This window comes from Vigna umbellata, chromosome 7 (genome assembly GCF_029865625.1).
Source record: "Vigna umbellata cultivar VRB3 chromosome 7, Vumbellata_1.0, whole genome shotgun sequence".
Lineage (NCBI taxonomy): Eukaryota > Viridiplantae > Streptophyta > Magnoliopsida > Fabales > Fabaceae > Vigna > Vigna umbellata.
Genome location: NC_142171.1, coordinates 29279430 through 29302163, shown reverse-complemented (window position 1 = coordinate 29302163; position 22734 = coordinate 29279430). Strand labels below are relative to the sequence as shown.

General features: G+C 26.7%; 1 pseudogene across 1 annotated transcript; it reads right to left on the bottom strand.

The window, feature by feature from the left end:
* Nucleotides 1–13365: 13365 nt before the first annotated feature.
* LOC124830451 (uncharacterized) lies at nucleotides 13366–17905 on the bottom strand (annotated as a pseudogene). Its single transcript, XR_015780709.1, has 6 exons — nucleotides 17583–17905; nucleotides 15887–16002; nucleotides 15235–15699; nucleotides 14882–15031; nucleotides 14228–14646; nucleotides 13366–14066 (listed from the first exon to the last, which is right to left on the bottom strand). The product of XR_015780709.1 is annotated as an uncharacterized LOC124830451 (transcript).
* Between the last annotated feature and the right edge of the window lie 4829 nt (nucleotides 17906–22734).

Here is a 22734-nt window from a genome sequence, read left to right as displayed (position 1 = left end):
AAAGAATGTGAGATTAGGATCCAAACAATGTGGATTTTATTATTTTTAAGCGAAATGATGTATGCAAATCTTCATTTTATCTATATTTATTATATATTTGTTTTTTCTATTTTTATTTTTTCATATCACATCATATAACTTATAAACTTATCATTTTTACTCACTTTCTAAATGTATATTAAATATTAATTTACTTCTTTTTATATATATGAATCCTTTTTTTATTTTTAATTGATTCAACTTGTAAAGATTTTAAAATAAGAAAAATAAAAATAGGTAAAATTTTAGAGTTTAGATTGAAGAAAGTTGATAAAGAAACTAATTAATTTTGGAAAGATCCTAGTTTCTGACGAATTTAAACCAAAACACAGAATTACAAAACGATAAACTAAAGGCTGTAAACCTTAAAACTGACCTAATTAGTTTGGATAAGTTTTTTCTTTTCGGGAAAAAAAATTCGATAGTCGTTTTTTTAAATTAGTGACTAACTTAAAATCAATATATAGTAATATGTAATTAAACCTTTGATAATTAATATTTAGAGATTAAACTCCAATTTACAAATTAAATATATTTTTTTATTAATTATAACGACTATTTAAAATATTAATAATTTTAATTTATAATATAATATCTAGTTAATATAATAAATAATTATTTTATTTCTAAATGTAGCTGCTACAAGTAATTTTTTATTTTTAAGTTTTCTCAATTCTAATATTTCAGATTATTTTTCTTAAAAAGTAAAGTAAAAGATTTCACCACACTGTAATACAAACACTAACAAATGATAAAGTATTAAAAAATCTAAATTAAATCATCACAGAATCAACTTCAATTATGAAAGTTTGAGATATCATGAAAACACTGATATTGTTGTGCAATTGATGACGCAGACAATTTTTCAAGGCGCCGTCCAGTGTTGTTGACTTTTCCCTTAGTTTCCTGTTCTTCACACTACTTTTTTTGTTCTGTTTTGCCTTTTCTTTCTTTCTCTTATTTCTTATTGACAGATAAACTTCTGTTTTTTTATGAGACTAATCACTTGATTATTTAAATGAATTTAGGAGAAAATGATTGAATGAATATCAAAGAATTTAAAGATAAATTTATTTTTGTTTATTTGAGTAGATTTTGAAAATAACTATAATAAATTTGAAAGTAATTTTTTTTAATTTGTCATATCAATTAAATTTTAAATTAATTTTTTCAAATTTTATTTTTAAATTCATACTCACTTATTTTCAAAATTTAATCAAATAAACAATAAAAATTTATTTTCAAATCCTTTTAAATTCATTCAATTAATTTCTCTCAAATTCATTCAAATGAACAAAATTAAGAAAAAATTACTATTTTTATCTGTAAACTTACAGTATTCAGAATGAATTAATTACCTCATTTATATTGCTTTCTCAATTTACTAGCATTATATGACACCCATCCATATGTATAACTAAATTTACAACAGAAAGAGTTTATTTTTCTGAAAATACGACAGATGAGTATAATCTATTTTATGATGAAAGATTATTTATAGATTGGTATTATAGGTTGAGACATTCTAAATATTTCATTCTTTTATTTACACATTAATAGTTGTCAATTATTCACATTAAAGAATACGATATCTTAACTATAGTAAAAAGTAAATAAATTTAAAAAGGTTAGTCACCTTCTTCATAAACAATTTTACGAGAAACATCACTAAAACTCATTTATAAAAAGTATTTTTTTTAAATATTATATTTTAAAAATAAATAAAACATGAAAACAAGTAAAAGTTAGATTTAAAAACTGAAAATAAATTGTAACAAGTGATCTTAGATTACCTAATTATAATTTCTCCCTATTTTTATACGTATTTCTTATCATGCACTTTAGGTCTTACCCATGCAACACTCCATGACAAAACAAACAATGAGGTAACTACGTGGACGACACAAGATTCCACATACTAATTTTGGTCGTTAAAATGCCATATATATAAAAGTAACTATGAATAGACACTTTTTTTCAAAAGTGGATTAGAAAACGCGTTTGTTCCCCATCTCATCAAAGCAGCTACGTGACAGATAGCATTCTTAATTTCATGGAAAAGAAATATATGTTCTTGTTTTTGTGTTTTTTTATCATGTGTTATTAATCATATGCGCATCTAAAATTTTCATTTGTAGTTGTTTGATACCTGATTTTTCCAAGATTCTCACACAACCTTTTTCTGCTTCACATGCCAGCCACAAAGATGAACAAATGATATTGTCAGCAACAAAATCTTTCAGAATACAGATAGAGAGGAACATAAGGAAACTGTGTTGAATACTACAAAACAAGAAACAGAATGAAAGTGTTTGTAGAGAAACTAAGAGAAGAATGTATTGACAAAAAATAAAACATAAATAAGATTTGTTTACCCTATGTTGTTGTATGAAATCTGTATAAGTTACCTAGGTAATGTTATGAGCATGCGTTTGCAGGAGAGAGATCTTTAAACTTTTTCCGTCAGAGTAAGCATACATATAATTGATTACAACAAGCAAAATAGTAGAGATGATTAATAGAAGAACCCTAATGAAGCAAATAAATTTCTATATATAGTACAATACAATTGAATCAAGCATGCAAATTAAAAGGGAGAAGATGAAAGAAGAAAGAAAATGGGACAGAGAAGCAAGCTTACACTTATCACAAGAAGAAGGGCAGTGGAATAAGCAGAACTGAGAAACAGTTTTTATAGTAAGAAACTGGAAATTTTCACGAAACTGAGTTCATTCCTTTTTTATCCTTTGTTCATTGCTGTCGAAAAGAGACAAGACAAGCCGTTCTAAGCGCAATTACATATTAAAAAATACTATTGTGTAAACGTAGGACAAATAATAATATATATATATATATATATATATATATATATATATATATATATATATATATATATATATATATATATATATATATATATATATTAGTGTCAAATCGATGTTAACAAGTAACATATATACTAAATTCAATAGCGTTACATTTGAGTCGAATGTACTGAGACTATGAAATTCAAGATGCTATAGCGTTAACTTTTGAAAACTATCTAAATAATATTGATTAAGCCGATTATAATTCACCGCTAATTTTTAAATTAACTTTTAATTAAAACAAATTCGTGTTAATTAAGTTAATATTAAATTGAATAAATTTAAAAATAAAACTGCATTAACGTCATTCAGAAAAATATTGTATAAGACTTCTATCTTCAATAAAATAAAATATAAACGAAAAAGTAGGGAAAAAAATATATATAATTGATAAAAGAGATGAGTGTGATATAAATGAAGACCAACATAGATGAAAAAAGACTCCAAAAATATTTATATTAATTAAAAAATATTGTTAGTCAAAACAATTGTATAATTTTATAATTATATTAATTGAAAGAGATGACTATGAAGATAACTAAAAAACTCATTTAATTTAATTTAATTTTATAATTATAATTATAATAGCAATAATAATAATATATTTATAACTATTTGGAAAGTCACCGATTTCACTACATTCCCTTATAGAAATTTGGATTTTTCCTTATTCTTCTCCCTCTGCTTCTATAACTTTTTGTTGTTTCCAAGTTTGGAAACTTCGTTAACGCCACTACCGTCACGTTTCAAACCGTCGCACATCGTTCATTGCATGTAGAACTGCCTCTGCCACTATTACTCTACTGTCACAATTGGGGAAATTTTTCACAACAATTTAGCTAAAAGTAATCGTTAAAAGCTCCACAAACATTGACAATTTCATCCATCGTAACTTGTTTAAGACTTTCAAATACACCATGATTAACCACAGTTTAGTTAATCAATTGGAAATTGTATACAACTTCTACGGATAAAATACTAAGGGAGTGAATTTGTTAAAAAAAAACACACATCTTGTTATTAAAAGAATTGTTCTTAAAACTTTGATGAAGAGAGAAAAGCCTTCCAAGAAGAAACACATAAAAAAATATATATTGAAAATACTCAAATACCTATAAAAACACCACATTGGTCTATACAAGAAAGAATAATACAAAATCAAGGAAAACTCAGTAACAATATTCCTCAAAATAATTGCAATAGAAAACCTACAACACTTTCAATATCAATAGATGATATTGAGTAATTATATTTATTTAAAATGTTACAACTAAAACCTTATTTGAATATAGTAATTCTTAAAACATTCGAATGCTTGCCTTTTAAAAGAAATTTGAAAACCAAAATGGTTACTAAGATAATTAATTACTTTTAATTATAATTGTAAAATTTTCAACTTGTAAAATTAATTATTATTAAAAACAATATCATTTATATTCTAAAGTGCAATTTTTCATATTGCATAATACAATTTCTTTGGATAGTTGTTCATTTGAAAAATTCATGAAACTAAATTTGATCAATATGACTAATCGAGTAATTGTGAAACATTGAAAACAAACCTTTGGTAAGAATCGATTATTATGTAAAATAATCCATTAACTATGAACCAAATGAAAATCAATTTTAGTTCAATTTGCGAGTATCAATTATTAATTAATATATTCGATTATACGTTAATAAAGAAATAAAAAAAATTAATGCTAGTTTGTTCAATACTTTTAAAAGACTGATTCATGATCTACATTTAATCAAACAAAAAGAATGGACAAAGGAGAGTGTAGCCATCAATTAAATGTGAAATTATCATCAAAAGAACAACACACTATACTCGTCAACATACCATCATTAGTAAATAAATTGCTTTTAACATTGCACGACAAACATAAAAGAACCATTGTAAAAAAGAAAAACAACTATGAAAAAAATATAAATATTGAAAGCTTTTTAATTAACAACGATTATTTATATAATCATGGTAAAAATAACTTTGGACACATATGACAACAATTTCTTTATGAACCGTCTTCAAGAAATTGTTAAAAGACCTTTCTTCATAAAATTTTCACCTTTTTCTCATGTGCATCAAGTTTTCTTTCCTTTTTTCTGTTCTCTTTCTTGAACGCACACAACGCCTATATTATATTGTTTGTCTTCGTTCAAGAGCTATATTGTATAGTTCGCAGTCCCCTGTGCAGTCTGCGCGCCAGCCAGCGCAATCCGTTGTCATTTATTTGCCTAAAGCACTCACACAACATTGTTTGTCAGAGTTGTTGCACTGTATTGCACCACCAGTTTTGCTTCTTGCATAAAAAGCCCATCAGTTTCTCAAAACCACTTCATAGTTTTTTTTTTAAAAGACTTATAAAGATGGTTTTAGTAGAAACTGACATGATATATGATATTTTAATTTTTGACGACAGTTTTGATAGAAAGTCGAGTCTCGAGTCAAAAAATGTTTTTTGTTTAACATTTTGTGTATTTTCACAAAAATTAATCTAATTGAATATTATATATATATATATAACATATTAAGCTATATAACATTCTATGGTATGTTAGAGGTCAAACCAACTACAAGGAACTTTTTTATCAGCAACTACAACATGGAAATTGATCTTTTAATTATATATATATTAGACAAAATTAATATGAAAATATGAAGCATATTTGTGTATTGAGAAATTGCTAGGCAACTAGGGTGGAATGAATGTCAAAAAGAAAAGCAAAGCTCGCTGCCTTCTTTCTTAGTTATGAGACGAGTCAACCAGACAATTATTGAAAGCCAGCGTGCATTTATTTCCAATCACTTAGTTTTGGTTGAATGTATGTAGTCCATCTTTGATCCAAGAGACATTAAACATAATTTTCATTTTTAATTTCTATAAACTAATTTTAGGTTACCTAAAACCATATTTTATGTTATTTTTATATTTTTTTTATGGAAAAATCATTCAAACAAATTTAGTTTTGGTATTGTCACCACATATTAATTGGATAATGTTTGATTATAGTTTATTTCTAAATCTTATTTTTGTTGAATTTAGTCAAAGACTTATATCAATCTAAACATTTATGGGTTAAATTTCGATCATATTGATTTAAGAGTTGGTATCGGTCATAAGTAATATAAAGATTTTTTAAAGTTTTTGAATTGAGTTTATTGGAAGTCTAACATCAACTAGAGATAAGGTCAAATTATAATATATAAATGGAGTGCAAATTTCACCTTGTAAACCGATTTTATGGAGTTGAGTTCTCACTTTGTAAAGTTAGATGTTTATGTTAAATGCAAAGTGATGTTGATTCATTAGTTGTGTAGCAATATGTTATAATCTTAATGCATTATTGTCAGCATTCTTTTTCAATGAAAACGTTAAAAGTAAAATTGAGTAATGATAAAGTGACAATATATTTATATTTATTTGACACATTATAAAAATAAGGATAAAATTATTATAAGAAAATTAATTTTTTTATTTTTTTTTAAAAAAATAATATCAAATAAATGTAAAAAAAGGTATATGTATTGACAAAAATAAAAAAGAAAATTTGGAATTAAAGTGGTGGAAGCTAGTTGATGGAGAGAGCATGGGAGAGCCATGATATAGAAGGTTAAAAAGTAAAGATTTTGTTCATAGATGGAGACGGTCCACTCAATCGTTCCATATATTTTATTTGTTTGATTACAAAATCTTATCATCGCCACTAATTCTTTGTTTAACATAGTGGTCGAATGAAGTAACACTTATAATACTATCTCAAACAACTTTTTCTAATTCTACTGTTAACAAGCACACTTTGGATCCCCAAATAATTTTCAAAAGTTTTCAATACATATAATCAAAACTCTCATTATGTTCATGAATAAGTTAGCGTTTGGAAAAGAATAAAATTAAATTTAGAGAAATATAAAATAATTACAGAAATTAGCAAAGGAAATTTAAATAACTATTTTATTCAATTTATATACCAAATTTTTGAAATGGATATATATCAACCAAAATTAAAAAAAAATTGCAGGGACCTTATAATTTTAGTTGCTATGTATGAATATTTTATAAATAATTACACAATTTGATTTATTAGTAACAAAGAATTATATATATATTATATAGGATAGTTAAATATCTTTCTTAGATTCAATGTTGAAATTTGAGTGAAATTTTCTATTATGTGGTTATTATCTTGGCTTATTTAGAATTATGAACAAATTAACAATTGAAGTTGGACTTGACATCATGACAATTTGGTGGCATAATTTATTTTTCCATTATTTTTAATTTCATGGGTGGTAAAGTTTATGTTTTTGTCATATTTGTTTGGAGATGAATATTGAGCTTCATCTGTTGATAAAACTCTTTTTTCCCTACAAACGTGCTGCATTGTTCTTCCACTTTTCCTGAATAACGTGCAATACAACCATCTCTCCAACTCTACATGTTGTTGTCCTTTTGTGTTGCACCACTTATATATAATTGTTTTCCTAAGTTAATTAATATATAGTTGTTTCATTGATTTTAATTCTCTCTCAAAGTAATTTTCTTTTTTGTGTTGAAGATACTTTAGGGTATTTAAAATTTTTCTGATATAATAACAATGTATATTTTATTATTTTGTAGGGAAAATATCAACGTTTATCCTGATGTATTTATTAATAATATTGAAATGTATTTGAATATTGTTAAAAAAATAATGTGAAAGAGAATTTATATGAGCGTGTTGAATGGAGTAAAGACTTCTTTCAGTGAAAAAAATCCAAAGTCTTTAGAGGAATCCAGAGGTGATATATATAGATAATGTAAAATAAGATAAATTAATTGAATGTTAAAAAAACAATAAAAAAAACATTGGAGGAACATATATTCCAACATGTTCAACATCTTTGGATTGACTGCATACAATTTAAACCATGTGCTGACGGTGATCATGCATTTATGTGAATGAAATAATTTTATTTATATTTTATTATATATTATGAGTTTAAATGAAGTATTGTGGATGTAATTAAAAACTAAAAATCATTTTGTTCATGTAACAAAATATTTAGTTATATAATCGGTTCCATTTAACCCACAACCAATAGTTCCTGATAATTTAAAAATAACAACTGTAAAATAAGTAAGTAAATAGTGATGACTTGAAAATCGATTTAAGCTCCTAAAAATAAACTTGATTTGCTTGTTCATCTTGTCATTTTATGTTTATTTAAAGCATATATATTTTACAATTGTACACCATGTAAAATTTACACTATATATAGAAACTAACCATGATTAACACATCATGATACGTGTTTATCTACTATCTGATTTATAAAAAAAAAAGTATTTGTTAATTGTTTTGTTTTTGGTCAAATAATCGTTTAAAATATATTCTTAAATATTTTAATTGTAGTGAGTACGCGTAAATATCTATAAATATTTAAAAATATATATTTTAAAAATTTTTGAAATAAAATTAAAAAACCTATATAATATAATATAAAAATTTAATTTAGTAGTAACTAAATTTAACATAATAAATATAAATTAATTTTAATTTTAATTAAATTTCACTTAATAAAAATATAAATTAAACTTTTATTTTTATTTTTTATATAATAAATATTTTTTAATACAAAAAATATAATATTTCATTTATAAATGAATATTAAAATATATATTATCAGCAAACAATAAATATTTACAAATACCAACTATTTTATGTAAATTTTAAACGCAAATATCCATGAATACGAATTTTTTAAGATTCCCTGTATAAGTTTAAACACTATTTTAAGTTAAAAATACTCAATCCTTCCAACTTCAAGTCTATTTGGAGTCTACGAGTGAAGTGAGCGTGCTCTTGCTCTCTCATGCCACCTTCTCACAAGGACTTTTTGAAACAGAATATGCTTGGTGCAAGTTTTTGAAGGGGAATCTTTAATATTTTGTTTGTTTCTTTATTAGGTTAAAGTAGTCAGGAATTTAGTTTAATATTTTCCACTTAAACATGTTCTTATTTTTATGAATGTGATGACTTTCTATTTTAAAGAATGTTTTGTTTTTAGCCGTCCATAAGGAAATACAATTTTAATTTTCCTCAGGAAACCAAACACGTACTTGAATTTAGCTTTTGTCTCGAACATTAGCTGTATAGAAATACATATTTTTTTGCAGTTATAAAGAAAAATAAATAAACTTATACAAGAACCGAAAGCCCTGTCGTTACAAGTTTAAAATATCTTTCAATAGCATAGATATGTGGGAAAATATCAAACTTCACAATATTTACATTACTCAATAAAAATTAATTATATAATATAAAAAAAAATATACTAAAATTTTTATTTAAAAAAAATATTTTGTTAACAAGTGTTTTAAAAATTAGTTTTTTTAGTCATTTGACATTTTTCATTTTTTATTTATATTCATTTTTATGTCACATACATGAAAGTTATTTTATTTCTTTTATCAATTTGTTTTATTTTTCTATACTTATCAAACAAGTATTGCAAAAAATATTATACGAATAAAATAATGCACATTAAACGAGTATGTAAATATATTTGTTAGAATAGTATAACAAAAATATATTAGAAGAGTAATTCTATATCTTGATTAGAGGAGTTTAAGAATATTTTGATTAGACGAGTTGTAGATGAATTGATCAAACCAGTCTAACAATACACATTAGACAAGTCATTCATATATTGATTAGACAAGTCTAACAATATACATTAGACAAACTTTTTTATACATAAATTAGATGATTATGTTCATTCATTGATTAAATAAATCTTGCAATATACATTAAACAAATCTGTTTATACACTAATTAGATGAGTTTATAAGCAATATATATTAAAAGAGTATATCTATGCACTAATTAAACAAGTAATTTCATGCATTAATTAGATGAGTATAAGAATACGCATTAGGTGAGTCTATCCACATACTAATTAAACAAGTCTATTAATACATATTAGACAATTCTATCCATTCTCTGATAAGAGATGTATTAGACGAATTGTTCGTACACATTAAATGAATGTATATGTGTGTCAAATAGACATGTAAATAGAGTGGTTTATGTCATATGTGAAATTTAAATAAGTTTAATAAATGATGAGTTTTATTTTATTTTTATGTGAATTGTGATTAAAAATAAAATATATGTATTTGTAGCACTAAAATGTGAAATTTAGATAAATTTGATAAATGAAGAGTTTTGTTTTCGTATGTTAATAGTAATTAAAAGTAAATATACGTATTTGTAGCACTGAAATTTTGGGTATCACAGTAAAAAGTCATTGTAAGAAATGATTAGACTATTATAACCTATCTACACAAGAGTTATAACCAAGATTTTCATTGCTAAACGAAAACCCACAGAAAAACAAAAACATCAACAACTTTACATCAGTTATAGGAAAAAAACCTCAAAAACTATTTTCACATTCTTCATAAGTAAAAAGTTTTTCTGCATTACAATGAAAAACGTTCACACAGCTTTTTAAATTTGTCCACCATAAACATTCACTATATTTACCTCCTGTTCTCGAGTCTCCATGTTTTGAAGTCAAAATAATATCCACAAGCTTGCGGATAAAGATCAAATTTGCAACCTCCCTTTGTCTACAAGTGTCTCATTGAAAGAGTTAATTAATATGATTCTCTAACTCCTTTGGCTCAATAACCTACTGAATCTTCCTTTCATATTTTAAGATCTTCATTACCATCAAATCTTTGTATAGTAATATTTGAGTTAGTGCTAAATCCTGAATATTCATCAAATTTTTGTACAGTAATATTTAAAGTTAGTGCTAAATCCTGAATACTCATCAAATGTAGCTCTAAACCCCAAACTTGTTTTTAGAAAAGTTACAAAGTCAATCTTCATTATCTTTTTAATAACCTCAACATTTCTTTTTCAACGTCCCTATCTTGAAATATAACTTTCTTTTTTAAGCTTTTCTCATTAGTTCACTCAACTTCTCACCTTTAATTGTAAATAATAAGAAAGGGACAAAGGAAATTATGAGGTAGGAGATGAATAAGGCCACATATACAAAGAAAAAGTCAGCGTGATAATGGACACTTTCCTCTGTTGTCCCCTCACACCTAATTTTCTCAGAGCCACTTTGATCATTTTCTAAATCTTACCATTAACATATTTTTTATTCTACGATCAATCAAATCACTTGCATTTTTTAACTTCTCTTTAGCTTTCAATCTCTTATCTTTTATTTAAAGAGTCTCAATTATCACTTTATTTATCTCTTCTTTTTTTGGCGTTTCCTTCCACATAGGAAAAGAACCGGATTAAGGAAATAAATTTCATTATTTCATTCTCATTTTTAATTAAAAGTTCGTCTATATATCTTCATTTTCACTTCTATATTTAATGAGTATAAAAATTTACTTCCATCTTCATTGACTATATATGTATTTGTATCGTACTTGCTTTCTTATTATGTTCATATTAATTAATTAACTTTTATAAAATAGTAAAACTCACTACAAAAGAAATATAATGTTAAATATTAAAATGTTTGTACTTTTATTTCTTGAATATTAATATATATATATATATATATATATATATTTATTATATTGTTAGAAATATTATATATAGTTAGAATATATAAAATATTATGGAAAACATAAACGCTAATGAAATGTGGTAATGGAAGTTAGGTTGTTAAAGGAAATAACTATTCTACGTGGTCAAAATTTAAATTTAATGGAGACTAGATATATGTTTAAAGCAAGAGGCTGAGACCTGTTTGATTATCTCATTATATCTTTAAAGCAATCTCCATTTCCATCTTATATTCAATGAGTATATATATTTTTACTTATCCTCATCTCTTTCATGGTAATAGGTATATCTATAAAGAATAAAATTTTAGCTAACTATATCAATAATTTTATTTTTACTTTAATGTTTCTTTTGTACAAAAAAAGGAGTTAATATATTATGTTAAATTTATAATAATAGTGTTATTATAGTAATATGTAGTATTTACTGTTCATATATAATATCATTCTCATTAATATATCGAAAATAATATGTAATCACTACATTAAATCAAATTAAAATATCGAAAATAATAAAATAAAATTTAAAAAATGAATATACTGTTGAGACTAAAATATGTAGCAGAACATAAAGTAAAATGTGAAATAATTTGAAGAGGTTGCTTCCACGAGAGAGGAACATAGGAGAATCTGTAATTGAGGGAAGTTTCAACCTTCGCATGTCCCTAAAGTGAAGTGAAGATGACGTTGTATCCACCTTGGCATGTCCCTAAAGTGAATGACAAATGGGTTCACTCTGTTTTTCATTAAGCTTCAACTTTTTCACACTCATTACGTTTTTAGGTTTATTGGATATACGTTGTAAAATTCTTGCTATATAGTTTGATCTCATTTATTTATATCGTACAATATTTCAATTATTTGAAGTTACGAGTTATTTTAATAAAAACTACAATCGTAAAACTTGTTTTGACTAATTCTTATGATTTAGTGGAATGAAATCTTAAATATTGAATGTATCATCTTGGTAAAATCTTATCTTATTTTTATTTTTAACCGATGGATGAAACTGAGATTTTTACACATAGTCTATAAGACATATTTACTCAATCTGATCATTGTAATGAATAATTAGAGATCTGTAATAAAATAAATAACTTTCACAATTTTGAAAAAATATACATATCACTTGTTTTTATCGTTTTGTATTATCACAATAAAACTCTATTTTCTATTTTATTAACAGTTAGATCGAACAAAATGTTTGTACATAATTTATAACACACGGACCTTTACTTTATATATTTTTCTATCTCGATTATGAGGATGAATTTATCTGTGGATTAAGTGATAAACTATTAACATATGTTCTTTAGTTATAAGGTTATGGGCTGTATATGGAATATTTGTAATTTATGAATTAAGGCATTATAGTACACAACACGACTTATCAAAGTTTTCAACATTTCACTATTCTAGAACTAGGGAGCAAAGAAAAAAGTGTGGAAATATATGTGGATAACAATCATTTGAAAAAATTGAAAACAGATAAGCGAAAACATATTTAGAAACGGAAGAGTTGACTGAGGTAGAAATTTTCTACCAGACACATCTAAAACTATTGGAATAAATATTTTTCTCCTAAATATTTCCCATAGATCATATTCAACAGAATTAATCAAAAGTAAGATACATAAAAGGATACGCTTCCCTGTATTCTAAACTACCTTCACCGGTTCTTGATCGCCCTACTCAAAATTTATTAAAAAAACTATAAAAAATAAATTTATTTTTTAAAAGAATTATACAGAGGTTTGAAATCCTCAGCTTTATAATATCAATTGTTGTTTAAAAAATAATTCACGACAACAAGGTAAGACAACTAAAAACTTAAACGTGGGTTTTAAGCCTACCTTAATATCATATTAAGAAGGTAAATTAAAACTCAATCCCATAAAATTCACTTAAAAAATAAAATTTACACCTCATTTATATATTATAATTTGACTTTATCTCTGGACTAAAGTCCTCAGCTAGCCAAGGATTTATTTTCTATACCAAAATAGAGACATACAAAGATAAGAAGAATAAATAATATCTGACCATAGCGGTTTGAACAAGGGTATTGGCAGAAACGAGAGCACGAAAATAGAAAACGGAACCCGCGTTAAACCATGAGAAAATGTTATGTAAAAAGCAGCACTGAACGATATCATCATGGTTGTGATGGAGATGATCTGTGTGGCCATACCAAAGAGTAACTTGTAAGGGAGGGAATTGAAACATTCATCCTCTGCATAACTTGAAACGAGGATGGACAGGAACATCAGTATGGAGGCTGATGCTGATATCAGTGCACATGCAACTGATAACGAAAATACGAGGAATGCTTGTTCCTGCAAATAGTTGGGATTTGCTGTCTTTTTATTGTTGCCACCAGGTACCATAATGTAGCAGTGAAAACTCCTGTGGTTATGAGTGCAGATACAAGCATGCAATTAACGGCTGTGCTCTTTGTCCATGATTCTGCCTTTGTCAATAGTTCTTTATGCTTCCCAGCAAATATTTCACGAGGAGTTTTTCCTTCACCATTTTTCTTCTCTATATTTAACAGCAGCATTATTTTCTTCACCTCCTGCCATATCAAAGTATAATGTTATTTTTTACTAATATAATGTCGTACTATATGATATACAGTAGTGTTTTCAGTCCTGAAAGTAGATCATGATTGTATGACAGACACAACTATTGTGAGAGTTGTATGACAGATATATAATAGTGTTTTTTTCGTTTTACCTGGAACCATAATAATTCATGTGTCATTTGAAGAGCTGCTCCAGAAATTGAGCTGAGTTTGTCCGGAGGTGACAACATAGCAGCATAATGCAAGATGTTGTTTCCTTCGTCGTCCTCAAAAGTTGCTATGAAATCTTTGATGGAGCCAAGTCCGTGTATTAGACTATAGATTGTTGAATGGCGGTGAAGCACAGCAATGTGAATTATGGTTCGGTTTTTTTGATCCACTTCCCATAATAAATCAGGGTAAGACCTCATAAGTGTATCTAAAAATTCAAAATTTCCAACTTGTGCAGCGTCAAATGTTATTTGTGATGGATGACTTATGAAAGTCCTCAACTCTGTTTCCTCGTAATCTTGGTCGAAAAGCATTCTCCAAAGACACTCAACAAGTTGGACGAATGGAGTTGCCTTCATGCCTGTTTCTCGTAATGACTGTCATTATAATGATTAAAACATGCGTTTAAGATAGTTTTTAAAAGTAGTTTTAGTCATTAATTTTGAATATAAGTTTTTGAAAATACGTTGAAAGAAATCTTGATTGATAATTCTAATTTGAAAACTGTTTTAGATATGAGAAAACGAAAACAAAAATGAAAATGAACCCAATATTCTAGTTTTCGAAGTAGGTGAGCAGTGATTGTAAGAACTTACTAGAGTTCAAGATCTGGTTTGGAAGATACCATTGACCACGAACACTAAAACCACAAGTCTTTCGAGCCAAGAGATGCAAGCCTGTGTCGTTGTTCTCATCCCTCTCCAATGCCAGCCTTGAGTGTTTTTGTACAATTTGCAAAGCAATATCTGCAAAATTTTCCAAATTTGCTAGCTATGGTAAGTGGATCAAAGTGTCTGTGAAAACTTTGAAAAACTGGAGTTCATATAAGAACGAAGACTCAAAGGTTTGAAGTTACAGTATCAAAGGGTTTTTTCTCAGTCTACAAAATCTCATTTCACTTGAGAAACCATTTGATGAATGAAGGAAGAACTAAGGAAAATGAACTCACCATATAATTCAGTTTTTATGCAGAGGAAGAACAGCATGGTGAAGTCATCTTCCTGTAAAATGTTGGTACTGAGAGGGTAGAGATGCCTTGCCATTTCACCTTTTCCCTGCAAGACAGCCATGTAAAGAGGAGTGGCTTCTGCTCCGCCCCTGATTTTGGGTAGGCCTTCATTCTTCTTGATCATGGTAGCAGCAATTTCCATGTTTCCAGATGCAGCAGCATAGCAAAAGGCTGTGTTTCCATTGAAATTTCGCAGTTCCAGATCAAGTGGGTTAAGTAATTTAAGCAATTGATTCACAAAGTGAACATGGTTTGTTCCTGCCACAACATGAAGCAGTGTACCCCATTCCTTTGTTATGGCAGCGTTTAAGAGACTAGTATCTTCATCTATCATGCGCTTGGCTTCATTCCAATCACCTCTCAGTGCTAGCTTATAAAGGGGTACACATTTCTGAAAGTATTCCCCTGAAGAAATTGCAATGCCAAATTTTCTTCAGTTGAAGAAACCATTAGTTTATTTACATATATAAAAAGGTTGTATGTTCATCTGCATTATTGATTTTGCATTTGACAATCACCCTCTTTCATACTCCCTTCGTATTATTTAATATATATTATACAAGAACAGAAATATAGGAGGAAGAGTGAGTACTTCTATCTTCAAGTATGTGACGAGAAGGGTGTGGAAGTTGATCAGCTGAAGGAATCTGAACTATGTGTGTTTGTGGTGATGACGCTGCTGGGTTCGCATGTACGGTGTCCATGTTTCTGTAAAACAAAAATCAAATCTTTATACGTATGAGGAAGCATTATAGGGTGTCTTCTTCAAGATATATCAGTTTCGGAAAGGAAGAACAAAAAGTAAGGAAAAAGTTAACTTATTTTCTCAAATGAAAAGAGAAACAAAAATATAACTATTTATTTCTTGTTTTTTATTTTCACTTTCTAAATAAGATTTTCTTATTACAACCAAATTATTAAATAGGAATCAATTTTAGACAAAAAAAATAATGATAAATTTAAATACCAATTTATAAATTAAAATTATTAATATTTAAATTAGTCTTTGTTATAAATAAAAAATTATAATTAATACGTGAATTAGAATCTCTATTAAATACAGCATATATGTTAATTAACAAAATTTTTCATTCTTGTCATCTTCAACAAGAGTAATATATAAAAATAAATAAATGAGTGTAAATAAATGAGATAAGAGTAAATGAAATGGATAAATTTAAACAAGAAGATGATTGTTGATGAAAGAATGAAATAGATATTTATAAACAAAAGAAATGTGTATGAGTGAAAAAAATAAATGTGGATAAAAATAGTAGGTCTGATGAAAAATTTATATAAAAAGAATAAGAGAGAAAACCATAAATTAAGAGATTTATTGTCTTTAAATATAATTTTTTTAATTAAAAATAATTTATAACTTTTATTCACTAGGAAAAAATACCCAAGTTTATAACATTGCATGATTTAATAAATATTAACTTAAATAAATAATAAAATAAGTACTTATTTGACTTGTCAATGGGTTTTGGGAACATGATTAACACTTTTAGTTTTACTTTTACTAGCAGGGTCCGCAAATAAATAACATGTGAAAGTAGAAGAATCGGTAGAAGGAGCTTGAAATGGAGATATTCGAGAGGTGTTGGTGAGGAGTCATTATCGCGCTTCTCTTTCATCATTTTAATAAATAACTCAATTTTAAAACAATTACTGCTTAACAGTTACTTTGTTTTATTTATTTATAATAATCATTTTTTATTTTATAATAATCCTTCAAATAACTAAAAAACATACGACACGAACATACTTTTTTTAATCACTGTGCCATTTAAGAAAATAATTAATTTTAGTTAAAATATCAAAAGTTACTTACCTGATGCCACCCAGTAAATCCACACCTGAAACACCATATAATATATAATTGTACTCCTACAATTTTTTTAAAGTTTTCTCAATTTATTTTATCTTTTAGAAACAGTATGAAGATATTATTTTATATTACGTATGCAAGTTTTTTTTTTTTAAATAGGAGAAAATATTTTGAAAGTATTAATATAATATTCTGCGAGTCAAGTGATTATCATCTTTTTCCTTCAAAGTTTTGAACGTTGACCCAACAGAACCAGAAGTCTTCGCTGTACAAACCTCAAAAGCAAAACCTATCGGTAATCATTCAGTTATTCCATAGATATCAAGTCTCTACAATCTTCCCTTATACTGGTTAAAGTTGAAAACCAGTGTACACTAAAATCTAAGATAAACTACTCTATCCCTTTAAAACATAAACTACATTAAAATGTTATAGATTGAATGAGAAGAAAAGATACCTGAGAAGAAGCAGTTCCGGGTAAATTAGGGTTTCAGAAAGGGGGAAGGGGAGTGATGAACCCTAAAACAATCAGAAGATAGAGATGTATTAAGCAAGAATTAGAGAAAAGAATATGAGATTTTACCTGAATCAGTTTTCGAACAGACCGAACTAAGATGCGTTTAAGGAAAGAGAGACACCACTGTTTATCTTTACATTCTTCACGGTTTCAAAACCAGATTGCTGTGTTTGGTGAAAACCATTAATTTATGAGTGACATTTCAGAAAGACTCAAAAGATAACAATATTCAGGAGTTGTTATCATGATGCTTTATGTGGGCCAATCATCCATCATGCTTTGCCAGTGTCGGCCGTCCATGAATATCACACAGCAGACAAAAACCTAAATATATTAATATATTACACCCTTTTCACATTTCTGCTTATCATTAATTCAAACTCTTCCGCAAACTATGCATTAATTTCTTAGGCCACACATTTTATCTCTTATATATAATTTAAAAAACAAAAAGTTGTATAAATGCATAGCATGTTTCAACCACTTCAAAGCTTATTTAGTTTCTTTTTTCAGCTAAAACTTTTGTTTAAATAAATTAGATTTGGTCTGTAATATAACTTACTTTATTATAGTGTTGCCTGAAATGTTATTTAAATTTTCGTCTTGATCTGTCTAAAAGTCAGAATGAGATATGCTGGTATAATGTGAAATTTCAGATTTCAATTCATTATATACTTCTGTTTTGCCTTTTACAAATTTCAACTTATTCCACAATTTTTGAAACGAACTTATGTTATACTTGTTTTTTCATAACTTTTGTGTTTCAGGTGGGGGTGGATAATAACAGAACATAAGAAATAAGTTGGAAAGTGAAATTCTTTTAATTGAGAGATTATAATGAATTTGAGTTAATTTTTTTAAGTGATTGATTAATGTCTTAAAATAAAATTTATAAAATAATTTAATATGATAAATTATTTTAGAAATACAAATAAGAACTAAAATAAATTTAAAATTAAAAAATGTTATTAAAAAGTATATTAAAATAAAAAATTAAAATGTTTTCACAAAATATCAAAAGTTAAATTCTTTTAATTTTGTTTATTATAATATGAAACCTATATTAATAAAATATTCTTAATGAATAAATAAAAATTATAAACATTTTATATATGTATATATTACAATAGGATTTACATACATAATCGGATTCTCTCTTATTTAAATTCTGAATTTTCTGACACTGATTTAAGTGCATTTGATAAAATGTAAGTGTTGGAAAAAAAATTCATACACATACTTTAAATATAATGGTATAATTGATTAATATTTATAGTGTTATCAACACAGGAAACCAACTTAATCCGGTTTATTCTATTATAAATTGGTTACTTGAGTTAATTTACATAAAAGATATAAATTGGTTTGACTCATCATAGAATAGATTAAACGAAATGATTTATTAGTTTATTTAATTATAATTTTTTTTCTATTAAAAAATAACAATTTTTTTCTAATTTAAATATAAATAAATATAAAGATATCGACATCTTGTTAACAAAAATTCTAATGGCTTTATAACAATTAAATTTGTTTCTACATAAAAATTAAGTTATTAAATATAAATTTATAGATCTTTGATGTTATTTAACTATTTCATGCCATTCATTTCAATATAATTGTAAAATAACAAGTCTAAAAAAAATACTAAATTCAAATTGCATATCAATATTTCAAAAAGTAATTTCAACTCAATTTAACTCATATCCATAGATCACGAATTCCAATTCATTTGACAATATTAAATATTTATGAATTAATGATATTTAAAATATAATCGGGTTATATATATATTTTGCAAGTCTCTTTTAATACTGCGGAAAAGTTTAATATATATTTTTCATATTTTGAATTCTTGATCTTTTCACTCCTGGATCAAGGAGAAATAATTGAATTCAAGAACTGGGTGGAGCATGTTCAGAGGATAAGGTTGTTTGGTTCTGATTAGGAAACAAGAACCATTGGGACCACAAATGACTTATGAAAAGAAGAGAGTACCCTTTTACGTCAGCTTGCATGCGTCGCTTCTCTTAATTTTCACGTCACAATATTAGTTATAGACTACCCATTATCAGTTATCGTGCGAATCATTTTATTTAGAAAAAATATATTTTTTTAAGAGTTAAATATAGATTTACTCTTAAATTACGTGAAATTTAATTTTTTATTATTATTGTTAAGGATTTATTATAATGTTATATGCTAACATGTGTGTATTTATGTCATCACATAACTGATAATATTATTTGTCACATTTACAAACACTAATCAATTTATTTAAAATGTGGACATTAAAGAAACTAAATATATATTTAACATCTTAAAATCAAAAAATATTTTTTAATTAATATTAAATAATTTTGACTTAAATTAGGAAAGTTATTATAATTATAATTATATATATATATATATATATATTCTACATAATATAATATAAAAATATATATGAAAAAAATTGTAAGTATAGGTTTATTGTTTATAAGAAGATAGAATAAAAATAAGAATATAAAATTTAAAATTAAGTTAATATATTTTTAGTCTTTTTAACTTTCAGTTAAATTTAATTTTAAGTCATTTTCGAAACTTTAAATCAATTTAGTCTCTTATCTTTATAATTGTATGAATTAATTCTTTTAATCGAATTTTGTTAAGTTTATTTGATGTTTCAAATATGTTTATCAATTAACATTGAAGTAAAAATATGTCAAACTGTGTAAACAACTTAAATGTTATCATGAAATGTCTTTAAAATGTCAAATAAATCTGATAAAATTTAGGAAAAAAAAGACTAAATTAAAATATTTCTAAAATTGAGAAACTACAATCAACATTTTAAAAATGGACTATTTTCAATTTTAATTAAGGAATAAAAAATATATTTAACCTTTTAAAATTATGTGTTATTTTTTTGAATTGCATATATTTATTATTTTCTTTTTATTTTTTAAAATTGTTATACAATTTAAATATTTTTACTATAAAGTATCACTACATTTGTTATAAACTATTTCTAAAAAAATATCCTATAAATTAAAAATTGAGCAAAATACACATTCAATAACTTATTATTATTATTAGAAGGGAAGTGTTACCACCTCTAGTTTGGTTCAATTTTTAAAAACTATCTTAATTAAATAGAAAAGTTGTACATATGTAACTTGATTTTTTTATCAGTTTATATTATATATATATATATATATATATATATATATATATAATATATATATATATATATATATTAATTAGTTTACTAGTTTATGTACCCGCCCACGAAATATTTATAATCTAATGTTAATATTTTTTTTTCAAAAGACGTTTATAATTATTAATGTATTTAATTAATAACAATAGTTACAAAAAGAAATAATTTTTTAATAATTTGAATATGTTTAAATGTAATAAATAATATTAGTTTGAATAATATATATTATTGGTAAAAGACTTTTAAATTGAAAAGGTTCAAAAGTTTATTTGTTTGTGTTTCATTTTTGTAAATAGAAGCATATTACCAGAATGACTACAAAAACATGTAAACATGATGTTTTTATTTGGTTTTCATTTTGAAACATATATAAGATGTTCTCTTCCCCATAATCAATTGTCGAAACTAAATTTTTTCCATTGTTTGTGATCAACCGTTTAGATTTGACACTATTAATCCTTTGACGAATACTGTATTAAAAATTGGATTGTACTAAAATGTAAAAGATAAAATGTAAAAACTTGGTTTTCGTAGTTGTAATTGGTGATAGATGGTACTAAAATTCGCAATAATGAGTTTATTTACGATGATGTTTTGTGGTTGTTCATGGAGTTTTTGATGTTTAAAGAAAGGATTTTTGTGACATCCTAATTATATAGAAAACATATATAATAAAGACGTCCACATGCATAATATAGGAAAGCAGTGAGAGTAAATAGGATTACAGTCATCCTCTAAGTAGCTTCAGAATATAAACTGAAACTCCAAAAGATATAAAATAAGCTGGAATGGGAAATAGTATCCTAGAATATAAGATCAACTAAGGGCATCCTAGGAGACTAGGCAGCAACATTGTCCTCAACTTCCAGAGCTGTCTTCAAAGGAACCTCCTCGCCATCTGCTCTCATCTAAATGGATGATCATCGCAAGAAGAAACATACACAAGCAACACAAACAAGCAAGAGTGAGCTAGTTATAAAAATCATGTTATTCAATCACACACGACATGTAAAAGCCACTCAAACATGATACATCGACATCACAAGACTCATTGTTTTATAGACCGACTCGTCCGGACCAGAATGATTACCGAGCTATGGCGAGTTATGCACTCATGGTGGCCTCTACTGCTTTGCAAATCCGTTGCCAATGGATTCCACCCTACCACACTCACGAGGTTAGTCCGTTCCGCGCCCTGGAGCATACTGGAAGCCTCCAAGACTAGGACCTCCTGCTACTCCTCACCACATGGATCAATCATCTCTACTTGAGAATGAAGACATTTGGAGCGTCAGGAAAACCCCCAAGACTGAGCTACCATGCAATCATTCTACACACCACCAGGCACCACCATGTATCCTCTCCTTGAGGACCATAGAATTACGTTCATGAACCGTACTGCCACTTTAAAACTCAACCCATACATGAATATCCAGATACCATCAATTCTCACAGTGAATCCATACACATCCCACATAAATCACATGATCAGATCATTTTATACATGCCAAACACTTCACACACTAGAATCAATCAAGAGAGAGTAAAAGAAAAGGCTGGCACCTGAAGAATTCGCACAGCGCATCCTGCTCGCAAGGCGAGACAGGAGACTCTCGCACAGCGCACGCCTCAATTCGCATAGCGAATTAAGTCGCAACACATATCAGACTTCAACCTCTCGCATAACGCACCCAGGTGACCCAAACAGAGACCAACCTCCCCAAAGTTCTCGCTATGCGCCTCACTCGCCCTTCGAATTAAATGGGCAGTGATCCCAGACCACCACCAGTCGCATAGCGACAGGATTCGCCATGGCGAGTCCATAAATAGTGAGCAGTACCCCCTGGAAATTCGCACGGTGCACCAGCTCGCACAACGAATTTCCAAGAC